Source organism: Triturus cristatus, chromosome 3_1, assembly GCF_964204655.1.
Source record: "Triturus cristatus chromosome 3_1, aTriCri1.1, whole genome shotgun sequence".
NCBI lineage: Eukaryota > Metazoa > Chordata > Amphibia > Caudata > Salamandridae > Triturus > Triturus cristatus.
In genome coordinates, this window is record NC_140583.1 from 510692905 (window position 1) to 510711944 (window position 19040).

At 42.4% G+C, this 19040-nt stretch overlaps 1 protein-coding gene across 3 annotated transcripts in view; it reads left to right on the top strand.

Annotated features, from left to right (window-relative positions):
* Positions 1 to 19040, top strand: part of LOC146860504 (aminopeptidase Ey-like) — a 724459-nt gene that overhangs the window by 102841 nt on the left and 602578 nt on the right. The window contains exon 1 of one of the 3 annotated variants that reach the window (XM_085644416.1): positions 13959 to 14234. The exons of the other annotated variants lie outside the window; for them this stretch is intronic. The gene's annotated coding sequence lies outside the window, so the exon portion shown is untranslated. Of the gene's footprint in view, positions 1 to 13958; positions 14235 to 19040 lie in introns of those variants that run through there. 3 annotated transcript variants of the gene reach the window in all.

The following is a 19040-nucleotide window of genomic DNA, read 5'->3' on the forward strand; positions in this document are numbered from 1 at the left end:
ACCAGGGGGCATATTAACAAGGGCTTTATCTCTGCTTTTTTGGCTTTAAAAGCCAAAGAAGCAGAGATAAAAATATCGCCCTATCAACAACAGGGTGCTAACATGCAAAATCGCATGTTAGCACCCTTTTTCACTACACTTCCCTTTGCATCTCTAATGAGATGCAAAGTGGGCGTTCCAGAGCAAAATAATAGGAGAAATGTCGCTAAGCGGCATTTCTCCTATTATCAAGCTTCACGCTAACGCTGTTAGAGACAAAAAAAGCAGCGCTAACCACGGTTAACCCTGTTTTTTTTACGTCTGCTAATTTTCAGACTTAGCCATGTAATCCAATGGGAGGTGGATTGCATTGCTAAGTCCACCATGGGCTATCAACAAGGATATCCTTATCCTTGTAGTTTTGTCGCTGCATTACCAGCGATAACCTCCCAAAATGCCGCTATCGCTGGATTTTTTATTGCCTAGGTGGTTAGCGTTGTTAATAACGCGATAACCAGGCGATTATCTAGCGATAACGGGCATTATAAAAAATTAACGCTAAGCACACTTAGCGTTAATTTTCCCTGTTCCTTGTTAATATGCCCCCAGGTCTTGAATCCCATTCTGAATTCCTGAAGGGAGAGTGAGGTTCAGAGGTTGAGGGGGAGGCTGTTCAAGGACTTTGTGGTGAGGTAGGAGAAGGAGCATCTTCCACTACTGCTTCGGTGGTCGCAGGGGGTGGGACTGAGGGAGAAGGAGGTGGAGTGCAGGTATCTGGAGGATTGGTGGAAGCTCAGGCGGTGGTTGATGTATGTTGGTCCTTGATTGTGTAGGGCTTTGTACGCTTGGGTCAGCATCTTGAATTCACATTTTTTGTGGGCGGGGAGCTAGCGGAATTTCCTGCGATGCCGGTCATGCAAAGGTGGAAGCTGTTCCACACGGTGGCTGGGATTTATGATAGAGAGAGGATTAGCTGGGTGCCGCCTGTGTAGGATATGATATTCAGTCCATCGGTTCTGACGATGTTGGCTAGGGAGTCCACTTTTTCCCATACAATTTAGGTGCCTAAGGTTACGAAGTGCTCTCATAGTGCATGTATTGTTTGTCAAGTAAGCCTGGAAATACGATACCTATTATCTTGTCTATAGAGTTTGTATGTACAGGGAAGGTGATAAAATGTCAGCAGTTAGGATTATGAACGTTTGTAGGCTACAATTGCGAAGAAAAATACCCTCATTTTGATCCTAGCCTAAATTCAGTGATACTTCCGACCCAAATTGTGTTCTCTGGTAATGTCCTATAGACAGTATCTTTTCACCGGTCCCTCTATCCTAGAGGATTATGAAAATTTGTAGGCTACAATTATGAAGAAAAATACCCTCATTTTGATCCTACCTTAAATTCGGTGATACTTCTGACCCGAATTGGGTTCTGTGGGAATGTCCTATAGGCTGTATCTTTTCTCCGGTCCCTCTATCCTAATAAGGATGAAAAATGAGGGGATATTTCTTTGTAATTGTAGCCTACACATTTTCATAATCCTAATTGCTGACATTTTATCAACTTCCCTGTACATAGAAACCCTAAAGACAAGAAGATAGGTACCGCATTTCTAGGCTTACTTGACAAACAATACATGCACTATGAGAGCACTTCGTAACTTTAGGCTCCTAAATTGTATGGGCTTGACAACATGAGGGTCCTTGGCAGGACGTCTAAAAGATAAAGTCTGAGTATCTTCTCACTCACAATGCACCTTTTCATGCTATGAGATGCTTATAACATGAGGATAAGAAATATGTAACGTGAATTATTTCATGAAATTAAACCAAAAGTGTATACAAGTAGGATGATTCTCCTGCCTAAATAGTAGACGGTAGTAACAAGCTGGCCTTGCTCAAACGGAGAGGAAATTAGCATGGGTTTCCACTGATACACAACATATGGAAAGATGGTCTGATCATGTCACTTTTAACACTCTGGTGTGCATATATGGATGCGACTGTACGTTTATATGCAAACAAACGTGTACAATTGTATGTTTCCGTAGCCCTGAAGAAGTCGCAGGTTTATTCCCTTTTAAGCGACGAAACAAGTGTTGGCTAGGAACCTCAGGAACTTAGTGGAGTGCGAACAAACACCATCCACTGAAGAAAATCAAATAAAACAACGATGAAATGATCCTGTGTGTTGTTGCCAATGTCTGTGTTAAAGTCAGAGATCCCCATGTTACAGGAGAAGGGGGCCACCGTAATGTGCACACTGCGCCTTTGGTTGTGTGCAAGTCAGTAACCCCACCTTCCCCGTGTCGCCAGTTGGGGGTTGCTATGAAGAGAAAGCTTTCGCTAAATGCAGGCCGGGGTCCACTACTTCTGTGTGACCAGGGAATGGGGGAATCACTGTACAGCCAGGAGGAACACTTGCCAATTGCCGTTGGAGCTGGGCAGAGACGTTCAATATCGAAGCTGAGTATCTTCTCACTCACAATGCACCTTTTCATGCTATGAGATGCTTATAACATGAGGATAAGAAATATGTAACGTGAATTATTTCATGAAATTAAACCAAAAGTGTATACAAGTAGGATGATTCTCCTGCCTAAATAGTAGACGGTAGTAACAAGCTGGCCTTGCTCAAACGGAGAGGAAATTAGCATGGGTTTCCACTGATACACAACATATGGAAAGATGGTCTGATCATGTCACTTTTAACACTCTGGTGTGCATATATGGATGCGACTGTACGTTTATATGCAAACAAACGTGTACAATTGTATGTTTCCGTAGCCCTGAAGAAGTCGCAGGTTTATTCCCTTTTAAGCGACGAAACAAGTGTTGGCTAGGAACCTCAGGAACTTAGTGGAGTGCGAACAAACACCATCCACTGAAGAAAATCAAATAAAACAACGATGAAATGATCCTGTGTGTTGTTGCCAATGTCTGTGTTAAAGTCAGAGATCCCCATGTTACAGGAGAAGGGGGCCACCGTAATGTGCACACTGCGCCTTTGGTTGTGTGCAAGTCAGTAACCCCACCTTCCCCGTGTCGCCAGTTGGGGGTTGCTATGAAGAGAAAGCTTTCGCTAAATGCAGGCCGGGGTCCACTACTTCTGTGTGACCAGGGAATGGGGGAATCACTGTACAGCCAGGAGGAACACTTGCCAATTGCCGTTGGAGCTGGGCAGAGACGTTCAATATCGAAGCTGACCCTCTAGAGACTGAGGAGGCAATGCATCATCAGGAATAGACTGCTAGGGGATGTGGGCTCTCAGAGCTGAGAGGCTGGAGCTCGCAAAGGAGTGCCCCTGTCCTTCCAGGATTGCCGTAAAGTCGGGTAAGATTGTTCCAGGCCAGAGGGTTTGCTGGAGACTTGCACAAAGTAAGCTCTTAAATGCTGTTAACTTTAACTCCCAGGGCGACATATAGACTGTTTTGCGTGGAACTAGCGTGGGCCACATCTGGGAATTGCCTCCATTATTGAATGGGAATAACAATTCCCACGAGACGGGACAGAGGGCTTTTGGAATTCTGCTATGGATTATGGATGCCGCGAGTGCCTGGAACTTAAGCGAACTGTATGGAATATTTGGTGTATTGATGACATGCTTTGAGTGTTGACATAAACAGCCCTCACAATGACTAGGTAACACGGAGTGAGGAGTTTCCTGATGATGAAGCATGCCACCTTTGGCGGGTGACGGAAATTGGCCTTTAAAAGGAATTCTCAATTTCAGCTGGGTTACTCTGTTTTTCATAAACTATTTCTTTGCTTAGACCTAGGTGTTGCATAGTATTATATTGGGAACTCCTGCTGGTCTTTAAATATCTTCTGGTCCTCTTTTGCGATATGACATTAAATACTCCTTTTTTTAATAAAAGCAATTATTTGACTCAACAGTTAGCTTATTGCTGTTGCTATTTGTATTTCGAGTCTGGAGCCTGTGCATGCTTTGCACGCACCTCAACCTGAAGAGCCATTAGACTGCTCGACCTGCAATCTCTCAGTGTCAAGTGCTGTAAAGAGTAGTACTTGTCCCAGTTATTGAGGAACCATAGTAGGTCAGTCCTCGAGACATCAGGAGTAAGAGGACTCAACCGACTCTTGGGCTCCATAAAACCTGTTGTCCCCGTGGCTATCAGAAATGGGTGTAACAGCCTCACAATACAACATGCTATTGGATGAAAAGCAAGGAACAGTGGATGGAATTATATACAATTATGCAGCTGTGGGTTTAAAAAGTTTATGCATCTAGGAAAGAGAATATAAGTGGAATAATGCATCATAATTTGTAGCAGTGTTAATCTATTATTATACTATTTTAGCACCTATTAAAAGGGATCTGACAAAGTTGTGCCACATTAATACAGCAACTGAAAGGTTACTGGTTAAGATTTGTAAGGGACCTGCCACTGCTCAGAATAATGTGTAGCACTTTTTGCTAGAAATAACATTTCTTCTTGGGAAAAATACTAAAATTATGATGCAGATGGTGCATTGTGAAAAATTGGGTTGTTGGTTGACTGGGGTGTGGGCCCTGGTCAATCAGCAACCACAATCCTTGTCAAGGTGAGGCACAAGCCAAGACTAAATTAACCTGTGCTCAGACCTCTGGTAGACTGGTACAGAACAGCCAGGCTTAAGATAGAGGCAATATGTAAAGTAGTTGTGCAACACCTCAAATAGTAATAAAGTGAAAAACACCACACAAAAAGGATCCTACACTAGTGGCGTCTGACACTGATTTAGAATGGTAGGGTGGGTGGAGGAGGTGCGGGATGGGAGGGGCGTGCGAGGGGGTACTTGGGGTGGAGCGCTGGGTTAATAATAAAAACTAAATTAAAAAAAAACATATCTGGTGCTGTCGACTACCTCGCGCTCCTATGCTTCCACTTCCTGGTCTCAACAGTCCCTGGGCCAGCATCACGGACACCCCATCCAATCCACGCGCTGCTCTCAAGCAAGATATTAGTGTGGGGATTGGCCTGAGTGAGCTGGATCAACACTCACTCAGGCACAGGGAGTCTGTTCTGTTTCTCCATCCCGGCCCCACCCCTTCCGACACAGACTGGGTCAGCCCGCAGCTGAAAAATAAAACCATATTAAAAAATCATTTTTTTTTTCAGCTGCTGGCTCTGAGCCAGTGGGGCGACACTGCTCCCCAATGCAGAGAAGCCGCCCCTGCCCTACACCATTTTAGAAAAATAAAATGTTCTTTAATAAATAAAACAAGACCAAAACGGCAAAAATTCAGTCGGAAGAACTGGTGATTTACAATTTTATAGATTGTAGTGAAAATAGCATCAAAAAGCACAAAGCGCCAACTGTGATATTTGTCCACTCCGGACCAGGACAAAGTTACAAGTTTAGGCCGACTGTGATGGAGCACAGACCTGCTTCAGGGACCCAGTTAGGCCCACTGAACAAAGTACCCTAAATCCTTGCAGAAATCCAAAAACAGTGGCCAGGAAAACTAGGTTGCACCTCCCACGATGTTCCCCAACAGTAAGTTTAGTGCACACAATCCTTAGTATCAGCCGCTGGGAGATACTACTGCAAGGCAGATCAATGTAGAATTACATGTTTGACAGTGCATCCAATAGAAAGAAGCCCAACGTTCAAAATTCTTATATCATCTTCTTTTTTTTCGCTCCAATATCTTGTATTCCATACCCATAAATGTTTTTTTACAGCCGATGCGTTTCATTTGAACAGCAAACTTCTTCAGGAAAATTCATTTGAATAATCCTTATTTCGCCATTAATTCAATTGATATGATAAAAATGTGCATCATATAATTGCATATCGGATTTACTTTCTATTATATTTCATCCTCCGATATAAATTCAATCCCAGTTCATTATTATAATGAATTGGTTACTTTCATATATTTTGGGTTGATTCTTTCCCATTTTGACACCTGAATCAGTGTCCCACTTTGTAACAGGCGTTTCACATTTCAACTACCAAAAGGACTTTTATATATGATGCACATTTTCATCAAACCCATTAGATTAATGGAAAAATACAGATTATTCAAATAAACTGCCCTGAAGAATGCGTTGGCTGTGGCTGTAAAAACAAATGTATGGATATGGAATAAAAGATGTTGGAGCGAAAATAAAAAAAGATATAACAATTTTTGAACCTTGGACATCTTTTTTTGGGTGCATCATCAAACTTGTAATTCTGCCTTAAATCCTTGTTTGTGGAGCGTTGCCAGGATCCGCCTCAAACATACTTTGTGCAGCCAAAGCAATGTGTCACTTCTGAGATGCGGTGAGGCAGTGATGTGAGGGCCTGCATCGCCATCAAGGATCCTGTCCACTGGGCTTGCGATGCAAAATCCGGTGTCGTGGATGCGGCCGCAGTCAGGCGATGCCGTGGTTCCAAAGACTGGCACTATCGAAAGATGCGATGGCCTGCACCAGGGATGCGTTGCCCAGTGTCAGTTTTGATGGGCTGCAAAGTCGGCGACGGGTCCAATCCACACAGCAATAGAGATGCATTGGTTCTGCTCAGGGTTGCACTGCGCAGTAGAGGAGATGCATCGGTCCCACAGGATCCACAGGGGCTGGAAGAGCCCACTTCCAAGGGTCCAGCACTGGGGTGGCAGCACTTGGCAGGGTAGCAACAGATGGTAGAGTCCAGGTGCAGGTGCACGTTTTTTGGATGCTGGTTGTGTCCCTGAGGCTGCAAATCAGCAGGCCAGCCAACTAGCCCTTGGAGTCACTCTGGGTTCTGGGTTCAGGAGATGCATGTCTAGTCCTGCTCCCCCAGGCAAGAAGGCAGAAGGTCATCAAAGCAGCAAGGCAGAAGAGAGCAGCAGTCTGGCATATGGGCAGTCCTTTCAGCAGCACAGCAGTCCTTCATCTTGACAGAGTATCCAAAAGTACAGAAGTGTACCAAAGTGTTGGTGTCTGAGATCAAGTATGTATACGCCTTTGTGCCTTTGAAGTAGGGAGAAGCTTCTAGAGGCAGTTTTTTGAAGTGCTCTTCCTTCCTGGCCATAGCTCCACACTAACTACAGGGGTTAGGCAGCCCTTTTTATTAGACAGAACAGAGCCTATTCAAGTGTAAATGGGGCTGAGTCCAGCTCCTCCATCCCATCCTACCAGTGGTCCAGTACTCCTAAGCTCCCCATTGTGTGTGGCTCTGTAGGAGGAATACACAAAGACAACTGTCACCCACACCCAGTCATGTGACCCAGAGACAGCCTGCAGGCACCAAATGGCTAAGGCAGAAAAATGCCAACTTTCTAAAAGTATCATTTTCATAATTGCTATTTAAAATCCGACTTCACCATAAGTTGGGATTTTAAATTCCAATTCCATAAACACTAAACTTGAACTGGGTACCTGTTCTCAGTTGGAAATTATACTTATTAAGGGTAATAAGGTAACTACAATGTTATGCTATGGGAGAGGTTGGCCTTGCAGAAGGGAAAAATGAATTTACAAGTTTTTCACTACCAGAACATACAGAAAGTAAAAGTACATGTGCAAATGATTTAAATACATTGCACCTTGCCTTCTGGGCTGTCCAAGCCTACCTAAGGGGTGAAATATGGATTACAAAGAAAGGTTTGTGGGGAGGCGTGGCTTCGACACCAGCGAAGATGGCCACCTTGATGTGGAGCTCCGTGGCGACGTGAGAGGATGGGTCTCCTCCTGGCGGCATTACCTGCTGTCCGGACCTCAAAACCACCCGTATCAAAAAATGAAGCCAAGCTGTAATCTTTAAAGCAGCTGGGGTGAGCGCTTCTTGCTGTTTCTTCACCCGCTCGGCTGCGATCCATTTTTTTTCTGTGGCCACCATTTTGTTTTTATTTTTGTGCCACCCGGACACCTTCTCCTCATGTTATTCAGTTGCTTCAAGTTTTTCATGGCCATGTCGACCCACATGCACTCTGGTGAATACTGACTTTGGGAGGTTTTCTTCCATGATGTAATTTTTGTGTTTCTCTTCTCTTCACACGGTGTATAGCGTTTTATACCATATTTTTGAAGGAGCTTGTTGCAGAGGTGTTTTCTTGGCTTTCCTGGGCAGTGTGTTCCACTGCATTTGATCTGTTCCTCAGAGAAACTCCTGTTGATTTTTATATTTTATGGCAAAAGCACACTCTACCCGTAGCAGCGCTAATCCTTTTGACTGTACTCCATTAGAGGGTTATAATCCTTTCAGCGTCTTACAGGAGAATATGGAGGACTTGGAACCTAGTCATTCTGCTACTGGTGGTGCGACGCCCACTATGCCTCGCAATGCTTCTAAGCCATCATCTAAAATACCCTCTGCCTCATCAACTGTATCTGGTAAACGTGTCAAGAAAGACCCACCTTCTCCTTCCAGCTCTCCAACATCAATATCTATGGAATTAATTCTGGAAGAAATACGTGCTCTTAAACCTTACATGGAGGAGACAAATATCTGTCTCCAAAGTCTCGAGGATAAATATAGTCACATTTAGAATAAAATAATAATCACCTGGAACGACGAGTGGACTCCGTTCAAGCTGTTACCAACCAAGTGCCTTCTTTACATCTGGAGATTTCACATCTTAAACAACAAGTGGAAAATTTGGAAAATCGTAACAGGCGTAACAATTTACGCATTTATGGCCTTGCGGAAAATCTTGAAGGGTCAGATCCTTTTTTCCTTTTTTCAGTCCTTTCTACCACAGCTTCTGGGTTTTCCAGAGACTCCAAAATTGAATATTCAATGAGTTCATTGTTTGGGACAAAACCCACGATCATCATCTTCCTCAACCAATCCAAGAGGCGTTATTTTATATTTTTGGAAATACACCAATTTGCTTAAGGTTTTACAAGCTGCCAAACATAATGGAAAAATTTCAAGGATCCAACCTCTTCTTCGCTCAAGACTATGCCAAAGCGACAGCAGACCGACGGAAAAAATTCTTAGACATGAAACCTGCTCTTCACAGTTTGAATGCTATATATGGTCTGTTCCATCCCTGCCTTATGAAGGTGACTTATAACAATAAAACCACTACTTCCTGCTCGCCTACAACAATTCTTGGATACTTGCAGATAAGAAACCATGAATGTTCCTGGTTCATCGATGATTTGATTATTCCCTTGTTGTTTATTATTATCTGCATTCTATTTATATTTCTTCTTATAACCGCTTTCTTTTCTACTGTCAGGTGCGGGTTTTCGTGGTCTTCTGATATGTGACCCCTTTTCCCACCTGGGTGACGTCTCCCTTTCCCGTCTCTGTCCTGGAGTTTCCTGCTTGATTGTGCCGTCTTCCTTATGTGGCTCCACCATCCCCATGTTCATTATATGTTTGTGGTATGTTTTCTTGTTTTTCTTTTATTTTCTCTTGGTACTCTCCTTTTTCACAGTATCTCTCCTATCACTTATTTCTTATTTGATTCGCTTTTTTATTGCTTCATACATAAATACATATTTTAAATTCTTCCTCCTATTCCTCTTTCCTTTTCCTTTCCTCTAATTGGCCTCCCTTTTTCCTTTGCATTATTGCTCATTTCTTGATCTTTTGTAGTTATGTTTCCTACTTTATATCATAGCCCTTATTTCCCATTCTGACATAGGCTCTATATTAATTTCTGATCAAGCACCTGTCTACTTAGATCTAGACTTACTCCCTCCCATTGAAGGAACTAGGAGCTGGAGATTTAATAACTCCCGTCTATTGGACACTAAATTTACACCTGCTTTTCAGAAATTTGCAGACACATTTTTTTTAATAGAAAATGAATTTCCTCATACTTCTCCGCAACATTTTTGGGACACTTTTAAAGCTGCATCTAGAGACTTCATTATTTCATTTGTAGCTCAGAAACGGGGATCTTCCTCTCAGACCATATACTTGCCTAATTCACATATTAAGCAATTGGAGTGTTCCTATTATTCTACAAAGGCCAAATCTGATTTGAATGAACTTATCAAGGCCAAATATACTGTGAATAAACTTTCAGCTGAATCCACTAACCTAAATCTACTTAAATCTAGTGCTAAATATTATAGTGCACAAGATAAAGCAAACTTCTTGCCAACTATCTCAAGATTAAAAAAGAGCGCACTAAAATTTAATACATTTTAACTTCGGCCAATATTACAGTTCATAAGAATGAGGATATTCTTTTGGAATTTACAAACTTTTATCAAAACCTCTATACTCCTGAATCTCCTCCTCAAAAGACTGATATTCTTCAGTATTATCCTCTATTCCTCCAACTTCATCTCTTGATGTGGATTTCTCTTCCTTAGAAGATGATATTCAAATCAAGGACATTCTTACTGCTGTTCAATCTATTAAAAAAGGGAAAGCTCCAGGACCTGATGGTTTCACCATCGAGTTCTATGCACATTTCTCCCAGCTACTTCTTCCCAAAGTACACCAATTATATTGATATTTTATCTCAGCTCAGAAATCAGAAGGATTCTTTCAGGAAGCTTTAATGTGTCTTCTCCCGAAAGAAAATAAAGATCACCCTTTGTGTAAAAACTACAGACCCATCTCTTTAATTAATTTAGATTATAAAATATTTGCAAAAGTTCTTGCCCTTCGTTTGGATTGTATATTGCCCCAAATTACTGGAAAAGAAAAATGTGGCTTCATTAAGGGTCGGCATTTGTCTGATAATACTCAATTGTTTTTTAATGTCTTAAGTAAATCTAACTCTTATAAAAAATCATTAGCAGCAATTTCACTAGACGCAGAAAAAGCGTTCGAGTCAGTTGGCCTTTTATTTTCTCAACACTTACTTGGATTGGTTTTGGCCCTAAATTTATCAATTATGTCTCTTTGCTTTATTCCTCTTGCAGATCTTTTATTCTAGCTAATGGACTTGTATCTCCTTCATTTCCTCTTCATATAGGAGTTTGACAAGTTTGCCCCTTGTCTCCTCTTTTATTTATCCTTGCCGTAGAACCTTTTTTAATAAAAATGTGATTGAATGCAGACATCATGGGATTCTCGTATGGTGTAAATCAGTTGAAACTCTCAGTATATGCAGATGACATCTTATTATTTATTTCAAACCCACAAACTTCCTTACCAGCTTTTCTATCAAAGGTGAATAATGTTACTCTTTTTTCAGGCTACAAATCTCATGCTGACAAATGTGAATTTCTTTCACTAAATAAACTCTGTTTTCATGCTGATTTTTTATCTTCTTCTTTTCATTGGAATCCAATTAAAATTAAATATCTTGGGCTATAGTTCACTCCTTCCATTAAAGATACGGTTGCTTTAAATCTAAAAGATTTACAATCAACTTTAACTGCTTCCACATCACGTTGGCACCCCATATTTTTATCCTGGTGGGGTAGATTAGACACTATAAAAATGATACTTGTTCCAGTAATATTGTTTCATTTGTCCAACATTCCGATTAATATTCCTAAATCTTTTTATAAAACCACTTATAGTACTCTTTCGAAATTTTTATGGCATAATAAAAAGGCTAGAATGTCTCTTTGTAAACTTAAAAAGCCTAAAAACATGGGTGGAGTTAATTTTCCGGATTTTCATTCTTATCACACCTCATGTTTTCTCAAACAATATTCCTTTTAATTATCTGATAATGGAAAATATTCCAATTTTTACCCTTTGTGGGTCGATATTGAAAAATTATTTTTTCATCCTTTTTCCTTTGAAGAATATCTTTCGCTTTCCCATGCTCCCTTATCACTATCTCTTCCTGTCCTTAAATATGCTCGTAAAATCTTCCAACTACTTTTCTCATCAACTCAAGATGATCGTACAATTTGGTATAATAAACATATCAAACTTAACAATAGGTTTATTTTTTGGAAAGATTGGTTAACTTACTGCCTTAAGTGGACTCACCAGCTATTTCAGGATGTTATATGTATTCCCTTTTCAATAACGCAATCCCGTTTTTCCCTTCCCTCTTCATATCAATCCAAATATATGACTTTAATTGCAGTTGCTCAAGTCTCTTATGACTCTTCAGTTTCTTATCATAAACCTTCCTCTTCATCTTCTATCACTAGATCGTTTTTCTGTAACTCTCCGTCCGCATGTGAAATTCATAAAAATGTAATGGATAATTCCCATTACTCGTTATAAATCAGCTGTGGAATGTATTTGGGAATCTGATTTGGGAGAATCTTTTCCTATTCCAAAATGGAATAAAATCTGGACTAAAATACAGAAGTCTTCTAGAGCAGCAAATACTACTCAAACTTTATTTTTTATTTACAATAGGTTTTTGATTACTCCAGCTAAACTACATAATATTGATCCCACCATCCACTCGACCTGTTGGTCTTGTAAAGCCTCATCAGCCGATCTTAAACATATGTTATTTCAATGTCCAGTCATTCATACCTTTTGGACCAGAGTGTGGCAACAAATCAATACTATTTGCCACACCCATATTCCTTTCTCTCTTTCACATATTTTTCTAGGTAGCATTTCCGAAGTCTGGTCCTCTCATGCTGCGGATTTTCGTATTATTGATTTACTCATAGATGTTGCATTTCAACAAATCACTAAGTCATGAAAAGATACCTCTGCTGTATCCTTGCAGGCATGGTGGTATGGAGTTTGTTACAACCATAGATTAGATAGAGACTATGTACACCCAATCACGCTTGCTATTAAGAGAGACATACTCTGGTTACCTGTTACTGATTTCTTAAATGTAACAGCTAAAATAGCACCTTCACAAAACCGTTTAACTGGAGAAGTGTTCAAACCTCCTTGACTTAATAGCTACTGTTGTTTTGAATACTTTTATCCTAATGGTTATAGACTATTTTAATATAGTAGGGATTTTTATGCATAACTGTTTTGTTGTTGCTTATAAGGTTTAACATGGAGTTTACATTTCTTCCCCCCTTTTCTATCTTTCGGTCCCCCTCTCTTTTCTCCCTTTCGTCTTCCTCTCCCTTCCCTCCCATAGGATTTAGTAATATTATTCTATACTTATCTAATATATCTTTTGATTATTGTATTGTGTTTTATTTTTTTGGCTAAAAAAATCCTTTAAACTAAAAAAAGGATGGTTTGTGCCTAGCAAAAGAATGACTTTGCCGGGTCAAAATGGCAGTTTAAAACTATATACACACACAGGCTGCAATTGCAGGCCTGAGACAGGTTTAAAGTGTCACTTAAGTAGGTGGCACAATCAGGGCTGCAAGCCCACTAGTAGCATTTAATGTACAGGCCCTGAGCCACAGGTAGAGCCATTTTACTAGGGACATGCAAGTAAATGAAATTGCCAATTGGGTATAAGCCAATGTTACCATGTTTTAAGGAAAGAACACAAGCACTTTAGCACTGGTTAACAGTGGTAAAGTGTGAAGAATCCTAAAGCCAACAGAAATGAAGTCAGCAAAACGTAGGAGGAAAAAGGCAAAACGTTTGGGGATATTCCTGCAGAAAAGGCCAAGTCAACATGCATTATGTTGCAAATTAGGAAATACATGATAATGTAGGATGCTGCAGCGAGAGAAACACAAAATTCAAGTGGCCCTAATTATATGTCACAGTATGAACAGGCAGACTTCTAAAATGCAAGTAAAATGCAAAACAAAATTTAGTAAGCTCTATAAAATTCTATTTCTGCCTTTTTTTTCATCTAGGCAACCAAGGGTTATACAGGTCAAGGAGTGAGACGACACAGACAACTTTTCTAAGACAAAATGTGAGCATTGGACTGCTAATGAGCCAACATTATCCCTCCCTGGATAAACAAATGGGTGTGCTAAAGATATTTAAAAGAACAATGGTGGCAGCTTCAACGAAAGTGTCTAAATAGGGACTGATAAGAGAAAAATAATATGCTGGTGCCCCTCTTCCTGAGCCCATCCTGGGCTTGGGGCTTGGAGCGAATTGGACGGAGGCCGAAACGGTCCTTGTCGTCAACAAGTGCAGCACAAGGTGCGCGCGCTGCCCGGCGATGGCCACAAGTGGGTGCCTCCCATTATACGCTTTCACAGAGGCCACTGAGGCACAGCGAGTGATCTGTCATAGTTCCACCCCGCCGTTTAGCTGGAAACTGATTCGTATTTATTTTCCTTTTTTGTATCGAATCCAAGAGCGAACTGCTTGAGTAGTTCCCAGGAAATAGGAATGAAAGGCGCTCTGCTACCTGCCGTGATCACAGGTGTTTCGCCCGCTGCAGGCTGTAACACAACTCTCCGGTTCATTCCGGGTGACCTGCGAAACCTTCAAAGTTCTATCACGTCAGCGAGAGAGGAGACGGCGACAGTGAACAGGAGTTTTATACCCTTTCAGGTAAGATGTGAGGATTTTATTAGTAAGAGGTTTCTGGTACAGGCAGGTCGATAGTGCAGTGTAGTTTACACAAATCCCAACACCATTAATATTTTGACATGTTTTCGCTCCTCTGGTCTTGATTTTAATTATTTATTTCGGAGGCTCAGATTGAGATATCGCGACTCTCTGTGAAGGTCATTCCCCGGGTTGCCCAAACCCGGGGAGTAGTCGCATTTAGATGGCGTGGCAGCCACGGCTCGATGCTGGAGCGAGACTTTTTTTTTAACAGGTTGCGATGAAGACCGCGCAGTCTACCCTGGGTTCTTTGGTTGTGCCATCCTTTGGATTGTTCAAAATCTTCCACTCCCTTCAATGCTGCAGTTGTAACGGAGATTTGACGTAACAATGCCCAGCCAAGGCAGACTATGTATTTGCTTGCTTTACACTTTTTTTCTGTCGCGTTACTGCTAAGCAGACGCCCTGTGTTACACCTGTACGATTAATACGAGTGCACAGCAATGAAAATACAACAGCAGACGTAGGACTAAACTCACAAATGCAAACAAAGTTATGAAATCATTCATTACGCAGTTAACGTGACAGAAAAAATATAGTTACTTGAGAGGCCATTGCAATGCTGGTATGTATGTTTACTTTGCAGCTTAGAAACAGTGTTTGAGGTCCTAACGGTTGTGACTTCTTACGATAAAGAAATAGCCAATTAATCTTCAGATCTGGACTAGTGACAGCTTTTGATGCCTGTCAGCGTCTTGTATTAATGAAAAATAACAGCAGCAACAATAACACCAGAACAGGGCTGTGAGGTAGTCCAGTCCAGTCATTGTTTTGTATTAATTCGTTGAATTGTGAGTGTGCGTGGGTGTATCAGCAGCTAAATAGTCCACGTACAGACACAAGCATGAGCTGCACCACAACACCCGCCATGACCTTGCCGGGGGCTGTGAAGGCTTCATGGAGAATGACATGCCAGTGGCTGCAGGGTGGTGAGGAAAGCGACTCAATATAGCAGCTAGGCGCAGAGCAACAACAGAGCTTCAAACATGGCCTATGACGTCTGAGGCAATGTCCACAGCAGTGCGCCCCCCGGCCTGTGCTGGGCTTCCGATGGGGTGGGCTTCCACATGAGCCTGCCCCCTCACCTTTAAGAGGCAATGTCCACAGCAGTGTGCCCCTCGGCCTGTGCTGGGCTTCCGATGGGGTGGGCTTCCACATGAGCCTGCCCCCTCACCTTTAAGAGGCAATGTCCACAGCAGTGTGCCCCTCGGCCTGTGCTGGGCTTCCGATGGGGTGGGCTTCCACATGAGCCTGCCCCCTCACCTTTAAGAGGCAATGTCCACAGCAGTGTGCCCCTCGGCCTGTGCTGGGCTTCCGATGGGGTGGGCTTCCACATGAGCCTGCCCCCTCACCTTTAAGAGGCAATGTCCACAGCAGTGTGCCCCTCGGCCTGTGCTGGGCTTCCGATGGGGTGGGCTTCCACATGAGCCTGCCCCCTCACCTTTAACAGTCTCAGCACCCTCTGTTCCCAAACCTGACCATCTTCACATGCATTGACCTTGCTGCCCTGACACCCTCCCCACTTGTCGTTATGGCGCGGCCTATCACTCTCTGCCCCTAACTGTCCATGAAGGTATCCCAGGCTAGGCCCTGTGTCCCGAATTATGATTGTGTTAAACATATTTTACCTTGTGAGCTTCTTAGTTATCCTGCAGTTTTATCTATTGTTCCTGGTTGCTGTGAAGTTCTGGTGGTAGTCAGTGACTGCAAGTCTCGCGTGGAGGTTCCTTTAGCATATTGTCATCATGTTCCACCCCGATCCATAGAAACGTGGTCCTATTGTTGTGCTTGAGGCTACTTGTGTACATGGCCTAAGACTTTGGTGCCTGGAGTCTTTTCTTTGGTGATAATTCTTTCCACCATTTTTGTACGTTTAAACACAATTCTGATAAATTGTAACGGCATACATTGACACTAATCAAATCGCAAACTGACACTACTACCCCAAAAACAGATACAATTCTTTCGTGTAGAACCGTTTAGAACTTCTCAGAGAACAGAAGAAACCTGTTGAATCTAACAGCATTTTATTAGTCAAGTTGTTTTTCCAGACACCATTCAATTAATCACATTGTAAAAATGTGGACTTTATATTCCTTCTGAAAAGAGCAAATTGTTTGATCTATTTTGCATTAAATGACCAGTCCAGGGAAGCAGAGTAGTGAAGGCGCTTGACTGTGGAAGCGTCTGTGCACATCACAGACTCTGTGTGCCATAGACCGGTCTGGCTTGCAGTGGGTTTCTCCATCAAGCAGTCTCATGGAGCACTGGAGCTGCAGGCCTTCTGTATTTGCCAGGGTGGTAGCACTGGTAACTGCGGGAGCGGGCGGTGCAAGGTTTGATGGTGTTGGACTGGAATGGCTCCAGATTTTTCCTCACCCTTGATTCTTTGTGAGAATGCCAGCTATTGTGTTTGACACAAAGCTCATATTTTCTGGCTGGTATTTTCACTCTCTCCATTTTCTCCCTTTTCCTATTGCTTTGAAGAGTCTTGGGAGAGGAATACATTGGTCCCACACCTGATGATGTGAAAAAGACTGCTTTATTTGTGAGCACGTTAGTGTTACGATGTTTACAAACTTTGCCAACACTGCTTCCAGCAACACAGACAGGACTGGTGGATGAAGAGCTCCTATGAGGGCTCCTCTTGCACTTCTTTGTTTAGGCATGGAATCACCTGCTTATCCCTACGCTGCTCCCTTTGTACACTACTTTATTTGATGCCTCATCATGGGTAGTAAGCGCTATATAAATACATGGCTGGTTCCCTTCCTCCAGGAGGTGTGCCCTTCTGCTTGTGCACCAGTAACCCACCCCTGATGTAGTGGGAGGCACCTTCACTGGTACCCATTTCGACCCCCAGGTCGACAGAATCCATAAAGAGGACCCCCTGCTCTAAGGGGTGTTTATGGTACCACTAGTATCACAGGGCCCCTCCCTGGCCAAAGGGAGAGCCGCAAGCCAGTATGGCCACCAGGACCCCCGCAGCTGCTGCCTTTCTGGGCCTACCTCGTTCTCCTTGTGTCACCGTGAGAGAGGGGGCCCTTGACTTTTAGTGGCAGCCAATCTCCATCTTTATGTCTGCCTTTGACTGGGGGTGCAGGACTCCATCTTGCTGCTAAGCCATGTAGCAGGAAAGTGGAGACCCACTGCATGAGCCTGCTCTATAATGTCGCGAGGAGGCCACCTGAGCCTCTGCATCATTGCCCCACACCCCTCCTTATATCCCCCCTATCACTTGTGGGGGCAGTTCCCTCACCCGCGATGATGGTAGGGAGCTTCACTTTTCACTGCTGTCATATGTGATGTCATGACTAGGTGAAATGTTTGCACTGTATCAAAGTGCAGTAAACACTGCAGCAGCCACTCAAAGGAGACACAAAGAGTGACTGTCTGTCACCAATATTCAGAAACTCGTGATTGGTGCCGGTGGCGCACCCTTTGAAAATCCTGCGGTATCTTCTTCTTTTACACAAGTACACTGTGAGTGCTTATACAAGCACTGCTAAAAATGTATCCACCTTCCCTACTGTGTTCAATTTCTCTTTTTGTGTAAAGAAACATTGAAAAGATGCATGTATCGCAGCAGTGCCAGTCAGTTGCTCGCAACACTTTCTCCATCGATGATGCCAGAATAGTAGCTATAATAATCTGACTATTATTGATAGTAAGCATAGTTAACAAGTGTCCCAAGTTTGTGCTCCACCTTCAGCCAGTATTGCTTCTTTAATCAACAGCATGTTGCATTTTTGTAGTTTTGTTCTCAACATAGTATAAATGGGATCAAAAATTCAATCATGCAAAGTGCTTTTGACCAAACAGCCTGAACTTTCAGAAGGTGACATGGGTACTCTTAGCAGCTACAAGAAGGGTAGCATAGACTACCATCGACATAAGGATGAAAATATATCCAGCACTAAAGATTTATTTTTAGTTGCCACTTCTGTTTCTAACACTTGAATCTCATCTTTAATTGAACTGTAATCTGCCTAAATCTATAAATCCTGTAAATGCCTCTGCCAGGGAATTAATCCATTTACCATTCATTGATATTGGTCTCGTCCATTATTTCCCAGAAGGAGTTACCATCGACGTCAGTTCAACAAAATGCCACGGGTAGCGGAAGTGACATCACACACCCTTTGGCCTTCACTTTCACTCACATACGTTGACTTAAACACAAATTCACACTCTCTGTCATGTAAACACACTCTCACCCGCAATCATGCCCACAACATACATTTAAAAGCTTTTTTTACTCACCACAGCTGCCTAGGAAGGTCATATTCCAGCTAATTGTGCTCTATTTTTATTATACTAATAGTGAAAAATGTAATATGATCCACTATTAGCGTAATTAAAAACATGTCAGAAAACAAAAAACAAAGAGTCAAGCTCCAGCGGACGTCCATAAGGACAAGCTGACTGACTGACTCGTCAGAGTTGCGCTGCTTGCTCCACAACTGCAGATCTGCAGATCTGCAATTAAATACAAACTGGAAATTTCTGACATCATCATTCTCCACAATCTTGACATTCTCTTCCTCACTGAGACCTGGTTCAACGGAACCTCTCATACTATGTCTGATCTTCTGTTACCCACCGACTATTCTATCTTTAGAAATGACAGAACAGACAAAGTTGGGGGAGGTGTTGCAATCATCTTCAGAAACTCCCTTCAACTTAAGGCTTTTCCTTACAGCTCCTTCCGTACATTCGAATGTTTGTCTCTGGAGCTTCAAGTGCAAC